Source organism: Drosophila navojoa, chromosome X, assembly GCF_054131105.1.
Source record: "Drosophila navojoa isolate 15081-1374.11 chromosome X, UAZ_NAV_1.0, whole genome shotgun sequence".
Lineage (NCBI taxonomy): Eukaryota > Metazoa > Arthropoda > Insecta > Diptera > Drosophilidae > Drosophila > Drosophila navojoa.
Window position 1 is genome coordinate 22,933,360 of NC_142895.1, and position 10,619 is coordinate 22,943,978.

A 10,619-nucleotide genomic window follows, 5' to 3' on the forward strand; every position below is an offset into this window, starting at 1 on the left:
GGAATCCCAGTAATTCGATATTAAATGATATAAATTATTTATGATATAATATATATTTGTATGCTATTTAAGTAGAGTAGAATCCCAGTAATTCGAAAATTCAAGGAGATAAGTTTTTTTTTTGAATCCCACATAAATTCCAATTATCGGGAACTATTGAGAATGCATTTCTTTGAATAGGATAGAATTTTGTTTTATTTATTTTTTTTTGCGATTTTCGATTTAGCGAGGTACAAATTATTAAGACTCGGCTGTATATATGTATATCATAGTTATGCAGCTGTGATCTTGCGAATCGGACAGCAAAATTCATATATTCTTATATAAGACTACATATGTATACACTTATTTATATATAGATAAATGCAATACATTCATATATTTATTTTTCATATATATATTTATCATATATAATTTAATTAATATGTAGCTTCAATAAAATAACGAATATATTCAACTCCAAAAATACCAAGCCATCCACATTTTGTCTCCTATCTAGCTAATATACTCCCAGTTTATAGAGTATCTGGAGCAACAGCAGCAACCACTGTGCTCTGTGTGTTTATGTTAACTGAGTGTGCGGCCGTCTGTGTGGGTAGATGACGCCAACGCGTTATCTGATAAACGTGAAGATGGCCAAACATTTAAATTAAAGATTGTCCGCCAAGCACAAAAAGTTGTCGAGTTGCTGTTGCTGCTGTTGTTGTTGCTATTGTTGCTGCTGCTGAGCACGTGTGCTGCCATTTTCATTCATTCAATGGCACTTCAATTAGGACAGAAAGTTAGCATTTTGCTGCTGTTGCTGTTGCTACTGCTTGCGTGCATTTTTGCTGGCTCATTCGCAATGCTAATTACAAAATACCAACGCATAATCACGTCACGTTTTCCACACATTCACTCAGTTACCTAAAATACAGTAAAAACAAGTAAGAAAGCTCTAGTCGAGACTGCTCGACTACGAGATCCCCTGAACCCTACAAGCAACTGATATTTCAATAATAATTAGCACCCACACACGCACTCATGCAAACAAATACACGCACACACACACACTCACATATACAGGCGATTGCGCTTGGGTTGCGCTGCAGTGTTGGCAATATTTTGAGAACTTATTTGTTGAATAATTTAATTTCTAGACGTACGATCGTAATGAAACTTTTAGAACGTATTCATATTGTTTAAATGTATGTGTATACCGAAGCACAAGTCTCTAGTATTTGATATACGACTTTTACAAAGATTAGGGTGAGGGGGTGGATTTGGGGGTGGGGGGTAAATTTTAACAAAAACCGAAATTGTATGACATGCGTCTTAATATACATTTTAAATTTGGAGACTGTAGCTTGAAAGATGTAGGAGATATAATTTTTAAACTGATCTTCGATAAGGTTTTTTATCGATAAAAAAGTATCGGAATGAGTTATCGTTTTTTAGTGATAAACTCGATATCCGCGTGATATATACGGACATTTTAAAAAAAAGTTGAAGTCTCTAGCTCTTGTATCTTCTGAAATCGACGCGTTCAAACATACGGACAGACGGACGGACGGACGGACGGACGGACGGACGGACGGACGGACGGACGGACGGACGGACGGACGGACAGACAGACGGACAGGGCTAAATCGACTCAGCTTGTCGCCCTGATCAAGAATATATATACTTTGTGGGGTCTGCCACGCCTCCTTCTGCCTGTTACATACATTTTAACAAAACCATTATACCCTGATTTCCCATTTTCAATGGGTTCAGGGTATAAAAACAAGGGACAGAGGTCGACAGATACAGAGAGTGAGAGAGAGAGTGAGAGTGAGACAGATTTGAGGATTATTGCAATGATAGGCACAATGTGAATTATGGCTACAATGAGACGTATATGAAATGAATCAAATGAATTAACAACTGTTTAATAGCACTTATTTTATATATGTACGTGCATATATTCATATCATTGTATTTGGCTTTGAATTTAATTCAGAATTAATTTGCCAATACATTTTAAGCTTTGGCCATGAGCAATGGGCCAACACTTTGCAGTTAATCCGATTGGCTGATGACCGTTCATATTTGAGAGATCTTCAAAAGGCTGCATGGGTCAGAGCATGGATGCTTAGTGCATTCGAGCATGTGCTATGATATATGTACATATATGTATATGCATGTCTATTGTATAGAAGAGATGCAAGCAATCCTTTTATGCATGGAGTATTTTAATCTTTGTATATATCTATATATATATTAATCATATTTATGTACATACATATGTAAGCTGCTTAAATCGTAAACGACAATCAGTTAAAATCTACTGTCAATTATTGCGCCCAGCTAAGACAGCCAAACCAGTCGAGACACAGCCATGATTTTTGATATAAGCGCATTTACAGTGCTCAGAGCGAAGGATTTGAAGTGAGAACTGTCTGCGAACAAAGCGCCAACTGGCAGACAAAGCCAAGTACAGCCATGGATGGCCGGACAAAGGCAGAAGGTTAAAGGCCAACCCAAACGAAAAATGCTAAAATACATGTGCACATATAAATATATATAAATAAATATATGCATACATATACATACATATATGTATATGCATTTAAATTTTGTTTTCAAATATGTATTTATAGAGCTGAGTCCAAACTAAAATTCTGTTTGAATAATAGAGGAAAAACTTCTAATGGTGAGCAGCTTCAGTTCCGTCCAAATATTGTTGACCCTAAGATCAAATTCAAGTTTTAACAACGTCGGCAAACAATGTAAATTAGTTAACTGCCAAGCCGAGGAAAAACGCCTCAAAAAGTGCTGCCCATCAGATCTCCCCAAAAGGATAATCCAGTAGAATTTTAATAAATAAAAATTATTTTAAAAAATAAAAATAAATATAAAAATTATAGAAATATATGTTAGTAAAATAAAATTTAAAAAAAAAATTATAGAAATATATGTTAATAATATAAAAAATTGATATATATATAAAGAAAATAGAATATTAATACAAACCAACAAAATTCATCAATAAATAGTTTTTATTTTAATATTAAAAATAAAAAAAAGGATTAATAATATATAAAAAAAAATTTAATATAAAAATAAATATAATTAAAATATTAAGAAATAAATAAAAATTATTTCAAAAAACTGTAAAAAATAACAAAAAAATATGCAGAAAATAGAATATTAAAACAAAACAAAAATATGTAACAATAATAATATTATTATATGAGTCTAAGTATAGATCATCTTAGTTTTATGTAATAAATTTTTATGTAAAGCTAGAACAAAAAAAATAAATATACGAAATTTAAAAATTTTAGAAAATAAATAAATTTTATTATTTTATTATTTCACTTTCTACAAAGTCGGCAAACAATAACTTTCAAAATTCCAAGTCGAGCTGCTTTAGTGCATACGCCATTCGTTGTTGCCTCTATGATGGCCCGTAAAACAGTTTACTACAGATGTCAATCAGATGCATTGGGCTAGAAACAGTCTTTGGCCATATTTCAGCAAAAGCAATGCAATATCTGAGAGAGCAGCAATAATTATCTAGTTTCTATGAACTATGTACAAATATTGAGACGACTCCCACCTCATGGGCTGCAAGAGAAGCAAACAGTTGCCTCCACAAATATGTATATGTATGGTAGCACAATTCAGCCAGCACAATTCAGTACCCACTGTGGAGGGATATTTAAGGTTCGGTACGTGATGTGCACGTTTTCTATCTGACTTGTTCATTTAATCTGCCTCTCAATGGCTGCGTTGCGCCTGTGAGTACAGATGTCAATCACATGCGCTCAGTCAGAAACTGTCTTGGCATGTTTCATCAAAAATATTTTGGATATTTTCGTTTGGGCCATTATAACGCTTGAATGGCTTCAGTCAGGCCTGTGCTTCAGTCAGTCGTCTGTCAGTCTCTCTCGCTCTCGCTATCGCTCTGTCTCTCTCTCTCTCTCTTTCTCTTCAACTCTCTTTCTGTTGGTTGGTTTGTTTGGCATAATTCTCGATTCTATAAATGAACATCCTTCACATGTGCCGATTAGTGTTTTCATTTCAATTTTATTTTTACATTTCAGTTCAAGCTGCTGGGCCTGGTCTTAATTCAGCTCGACTCAACTCGCTTGAGTATTTGCGATTGGCCCATATGGCTGACAGTGGCACTCTTTTGACACTCGCTGCTGTTTAATCACGCCCATAGACCAGCCCATTTTCACACTCGCACACACACACACACATGTACGGTGGCAGGAAGACAGGAACAGACCGGCAGACAGCTACCATCATGCATATTGAGTGCTCGGCTCTGACATTCGATACACATTCATCGCACCTTTTTAATTGCTGACATTTATTGAACGCTTGCTGCTTGCTGCTTGCCGCTTGCCGTGTGTTAAATCTACCGTGAGCACACAGCAGAAAGCACCTGAATGCTCCAATGTGTGTATACCAGTGTGTATATATGTATTCATATGTGTGTGTGCGTGTGTGTGTGCCTTTGACTTAAGTGCAAACTTATGCCAATTATGTGCAGCTTTTGCCTGCCATGTAGCGCCTTTTCTTTGCTCTGTCATGAAGCCCCACACAGTCAAGCAGCAGGTGTGGCAGAAAAAGTAAGAGTCTTCCACTAGGAAGCATCTTTAGATGAAATACCCTGTACTAGAGCTGTTTAAATTGAAGTTGATATATTTGTGTCTAATTTGAATGAATTCATTTAAATTTTAAAATTGACTTAGGTTAATCTTACGTTATTTTGATATGAAATTAATAGATATATTTTTAATTTGTATTATTTTAAAAGCTTAAAACAAAGCTGTTACGTCAATCGATGTATCGATGACTGCAACCATTAATGGTTTAAACTACCGATCGCTATCGATTGCTTGGCAGATCTAGCCTAGACCTGGATTTTAGGATTGTTGAAAATATATCTATATATCGATATTTATGTATGCCCAAATTTCGGACATTTTTGCGATAGTTTTGATATTTTCGCTGCTCACTCTTGTAACAAGTGAACCAAGCGCAAATGCACAAAAATTTAATAACAAACGTATTATTGTGTCTTTAAAAATGAAACAGCCAAATGTTATTTGTGTTTTAAAAATAAATGCTAACACATCTTATTAGGCGTGAAGCGGTCTTTATCATTTTCAGATAAAAGCAAATAAACGATAAAGGGTAACTCATGAAAAAACAGTCTAATATATTAATACATGTACATACACACGCATACATATGCATGCATATGTGTACTGCTCTGCTCCCTACACAAATAATAAAATTATACTCTCATTTACACGATTCCTTTGAGTCCAGGGTATACGAGCAGAACGCACAACAAAAAGTAAAAGTAGAGAATATTGAAGGGGGAAAAGCTCAAGCAGATTACACGGATCATTAGGTCAGATGAGAAAGTTCATATGTTCTTTTCTTCACACTAAGCACGACGTCCAGCACTTAATCAAATGCAAGGCGGAAGAAAGACAGAGAGGGAGAGTGAGACAGAGAGAGAGAGGCGGAGAGTGAGCGAGCAGCTCAAAGCTGAAAGGAATTCGTGTCGCAGCTGCAGCAAGTTCTTGCCACAGCCCAATGCTCCGCCTGCCCCGCCAGCCTGTCGATTTGAGTGCTCGTCGGGCATTTGTCAATCTGTGGGAGCTGTCTGCTTTGCCTGGCTGGCTGGCTGGCTGGCTTTTCAAAATTCCATTGGCATCGCAATATTCCTGATTGAGACGAAAGTTAGTTTTAGCACAGGACACGCAGGCGTTTAGCTGCAGCAACTATTTGAGGAATTTTGATAGCAACTGGCAACTGATTTGCCCCACATGGCAAATCAAATAAAGCGACTGCTAACAGCATCTTTGCAACGCTAGCGCTCCCACCCCTCTGTAAGCTGTAACAACATTTTGATAGCACCGCATCTCCAGTTGCAGCAGATACTGTGTATTTCGTTAAGTGCTAAGCGCTGTCTCCTTGGAAAACCGAGAGTGCCGGCTGGGGTTGCATCCATCAGTCTCAGTCAGTTGCCCAACAGGCGGCACACAATTTCGATACAAAGAACAATTTCCCAGTGCCAAACGAATTTAATTTGCCTTACATTCATAGCTATCGAGGAATATCCGGCAGCTTTAAAAAGACTTGGTCTTTCAAGCCATTTGGCTTTGGCTTTATTGATGAGCAGCTGCGGCAAGAGAATTACGCATACGCACTGTCTGCCACTGTGAAAATTCATTCGCATTGCAGCTGCTGTCTCGAAATCAAATCCCAGGCGCTAAACAACAACAAGACATCTCGAGACAGAGAGGAAGAGTGGGAAGGGGAGGGGGAGGTGTAGAGTTGTGGGGCTGCAAAGCATCCTGGAATATCCCTTTCGCAGCCTGGGCAATGCGGTGCGTCTTTGGAAGCTTGTTGCACAATTAAACTGCAAATCACGCCTCAGATTTGGTGAAAGGCATCCAACAGCTACAACAAAGAGATATAGCATCAGCCGCACAAAAAGCAGTTGCTAAATGGCACACAAAATTGGAGCATGGCTAAAGGCTGGCTGGTCGACAACCGAACCCAACCGAACCGAACCAAAGCGGAGCCAAGCCAAGTCAAGACCGAGTCCAAACCAAGCCAAGCCAAGCCAGGCCCAGCCCAGCCACCCAAAAGCAAACCAAACGAAGCCAAGCCAAACCAAGCCAAGCCAAACCAAACCAAGCCAGACGAAAACAAGGTTCAAAAACCCTAGAGCCAAATGGCCAAATGGGGCAAAGGAATTTACTGGCAGCTGCGGATGCGGATGCGGATGCGAATGCAGCTGGAGATGCAGCTGCCGATGAAAATGCGAATGGAAATGCGGATTAAGCAGCTCAGCCGCAAAAGCAGGCTCCAGTTGAAACATTACAGCTGCTATCAGTGGATTAGGGAAAGAGCGAGGGAGATGGGGAGAGAGATGGAGCGTGTAGAACATAAAGAGACAGAGGCAGAATAATAGGTTTGTTAGATAGCCGATAAGGAGAGACAGAACAGACGGACAGAGAGAAAGAGAGAGAGAGAGAGAGAGAGAGAGAGAGCGAGATGTAAAGATAAGTGAAATAGAGATAGATATCAATATACAGAGAAGGAAAAGGGGAATCGCGAGGAGAGAGTGATCGAATGAGTGAGAGAAGAGTAGAGAGAGACAGAGAGAAAGAGATAGAGAGGGACAAGGAGAGGGAGTGGGAGACAGAAAATAGGAAGGAGAAAGAAAAAGAAAGAGAGAACGAGATAGTCAAAGAGAGAGGTAGAGGTAGAGACAAAGAGAATGAAAGAGAGATAGAGAGGGAGCAAAATGTGAAAAGAATAAAGTCGACAAGCTGAGCGAAAGAGAGAGCACCGAAGAGCGAAACAGCAAATGAGAAGAGAGCAAACGAATATAAGATATGAATGCAAGAAAATCTTTTTCAAAGCAAATTGAGACTTACATTTATTTTATTTTAATTAGCACTTCAATACCTCAGTATCGCATTATTATTTCTGCAGCAGTCAAACAGTTCTTATGCAACATGAATATCAAGTTAGTCAAACAAACAAAAACACAACGAACCAACAAAAATCGCGAGCTCCTCAAGCAATTTGTATAGAACTTTTTACACTTTAGCTAAGATTTTGTTCAGCTGCAATGGTAAACTTTTTAGCCGAGTTGTTGGCCAGCGACTGATGGAATCACTCAAAAGCTGTTGAACAGGCCGAGCCAAGAAGTGGAACGCCTTACAGCTTCAGAAATGGACAGTTGTTTGCCAAGGACGAGCTCCGACTCGCAGCTCCTTCTACTCCAAATAAATGCGAGAAAGATTTGTTACAGTGATGAAGCGAAGTCTACACACACTCGACAGGCATTGGCGGTACGGGTAAGCTACTATCGCTGGCAACGAGCTGTGCATGTCTGATTCTGCTTACATAAGTCTGTCCAATTGTTCATCGTCCTGCTCCGGGCAGCGTCTCCTGCTGGAAGCTCCGCACTGTCCGGCACATTGGTCAACAATGAAACGAAAAGCCTCACAATTTGCTGGCCAACAAGTTGAACTTGAGCCAGGCGGCAGTGAAGGCCTGGACGGCCTGGACGGCCTGGAGGCTTCAATGGCCCAGTAGTCAGGCCTTTGAGCCGGGGGCGTCGTCAGACAAATGCTTGGGGCTTTGCCCACTCGAGCGGCCCTTGGTTTAGATTGTAACCAACTCAAGTTAACCCATTAGTGCTTCGAGTGGCGTGGCCATATATGGGCGTGTGGGCGTGGGAGCTACACAAAAATTGCAGTCAAATGGAAATAAAATGGGAGAGAGAGAGAGAAAGAGGGGGAGGGCGGCAAGTACATGGCAGATAGTGAAAGTGTTGTAAACCCAAATATGTGCTACAAATAAACCGGGAGGCAAAATGGAAATGAAAAAACAATTTCAACGCAGTCACGTCTGACAATGAGAGAGTATCTCCTTGTTGTTGCTGTTGTTGTTGTTGCTGTTGTTGTTGTTGCTGTTGCTGCTGCTGGAAGCTGGTGATTTTATAGGGCAAGCAAATAAATTGAAAACAGAAAAAAATAACAAAAAACTCTAGAACAAATGAAAGAAAAACAAAACAAGCAAAAAAAAAAAAACAAAAAAAAAACTAATGCGGACTGCGAAGTCGGCAAACTGAATACCCTTTTAGAAATGGAGACTTGATCAAAGCACAAACTAGACAAGAGAGCATTGCCAAGGGAACTCGTTGAATTTATACTAAAATAATACAAGATTGTTGCTTGATTGTAGAAATTATTATTTACAAATCAAATTAACGAAGGACAAAGAAGGAAGAGAAAAAGAATTGCACAGGGTGGAGCAAAAGTTATACCGAGTTTACAGCTAAAACTGGCTAGGAATATATATTTATACTATATATATATATATATTTGTACTCTCAAGAGTAATTCCTTGTTATGGAACTCTTCTTAATGAACTTGCTAGCTAAATAAATAGAATAGTTATTCGACCAAAGGCATTATTATATGTATATCTACATATATAGCTACCTACATATTTCCTTCGATTCGAGCCTGTACAAACTGTGGCAAAGTGAAAGGCGAGTGGCAGCAGCCAAGCTGCTAGCCAAATCGAGATTGGGCCAGATAAAAGCCACTCGGTTCGTTTGATTGATTAAGCGTATATGCATACCTAATGGGCTCGGAAATGCCTCATTCAGTGCGTTAGACGTTTTATAAAGTACACACGGCTAGGGTATCGAAATAGCGTTGTAAGAATACAACAACAACAACAAAAAATTGAAGGAGAAAAAATAAATGTAGAAAGAGCTAAAATAAAATGTGCAAGAAAATCGACCCGGAGCAGCCCTGAAAACGTTCTAGCCAGCCAACTTGGGTTCTTCGTCAATTTCGAGTCCTGCAATGATTGAATGCCCCTACACAAACACAACACATTCATGCGCGCGTGTGTGTGTAAGTGTTTGTGTGTGTGTGTGTGTGTGTGTGTGTGGAAAAGCCTCAGCTCTAAATTCAATTGAAGCTCTTAGCTTGGGCTCAGCTTGGCTGGCGTCGAAGTTAACGTCGACGTTGACGTTGACGTCGACAGCGCCGCTGACGTTCCCTGTAAAAGCAAATGAAGAATTTTGTGTGCATTTTTCTAGAGCAGCTGCACGTACATACAAAGCAGCCAAAGCGAGACGTGAAGGGGGGGCGGGAGGCGTTGCTGCAGGGCGACCAGATATCTTGGCATTGCGGCCAGGCAGCAAACCAACATGAAATTGTTGTGCTAAACATAACAGTAAAAAGCAACTAGCCGAAGAGTCAATTCCCTACGAGAGTTTTAAGGTCCGTTTAAGCGGAAGATTAATTAGAAATAGAAATAGATACATTTACAGTAACCATAGTGTACCAATATGGTATAGCAGTCTTCAGTACAAGCCTGACTAGTTCTTAACTATATAAACAATAGCTGTATATATAGCCTTTGGCTTCCCTTGTTACATACTTCCTTACATATTGAGAGTATCTTCTGCTACTGTACAAAAGCCAAACTGAAAGTAGAAAAACCTGAAAAAATAGCTGAAAAACTCACAGAGCACACACACACACACACACACACATAGACACACAGGCACACGTGCTGGTAAAAATCATGAAATATGTAAGGTAAACTAAGTGAAAAAGAAATGGAAAAGCAGACAGAAGCTGAGACTGAGACTGCAACTGAGACTGAGACTGAGACTGAGACTGAGGCTAAGACTCAAACGGGCAGCAAAACAAGATGCAAGTCCAAAGTGTTGTGCCACGAATTTTGATGCACTTGCCAAGCGTCGTGCATCTTACAGATTTGTCTACACACACACACACACACACACAGAGAGAGAGAGATAGAGATGTGTGTGCGTGCGTGTGCATCACAATAAAGATGCCAAGCACAACATGGTGCACGTTGCTAAGCGGTTGGCTGGGTGGCTCGGTTGGGTCTGGGGGTTGGGTGGCTAAGAGTTTGGGTTACTGCCACAAGTGGCGCTGCGACGATGAGACGACGTTGACGCTGCCGTTGATTGGCACAAGGCCAGACGATGTGCTGAATTTTCATCTCTGCTCGCATCTCTGCTCGCATCTCTGCTCGCATCTATTTCAGGCGCCCTT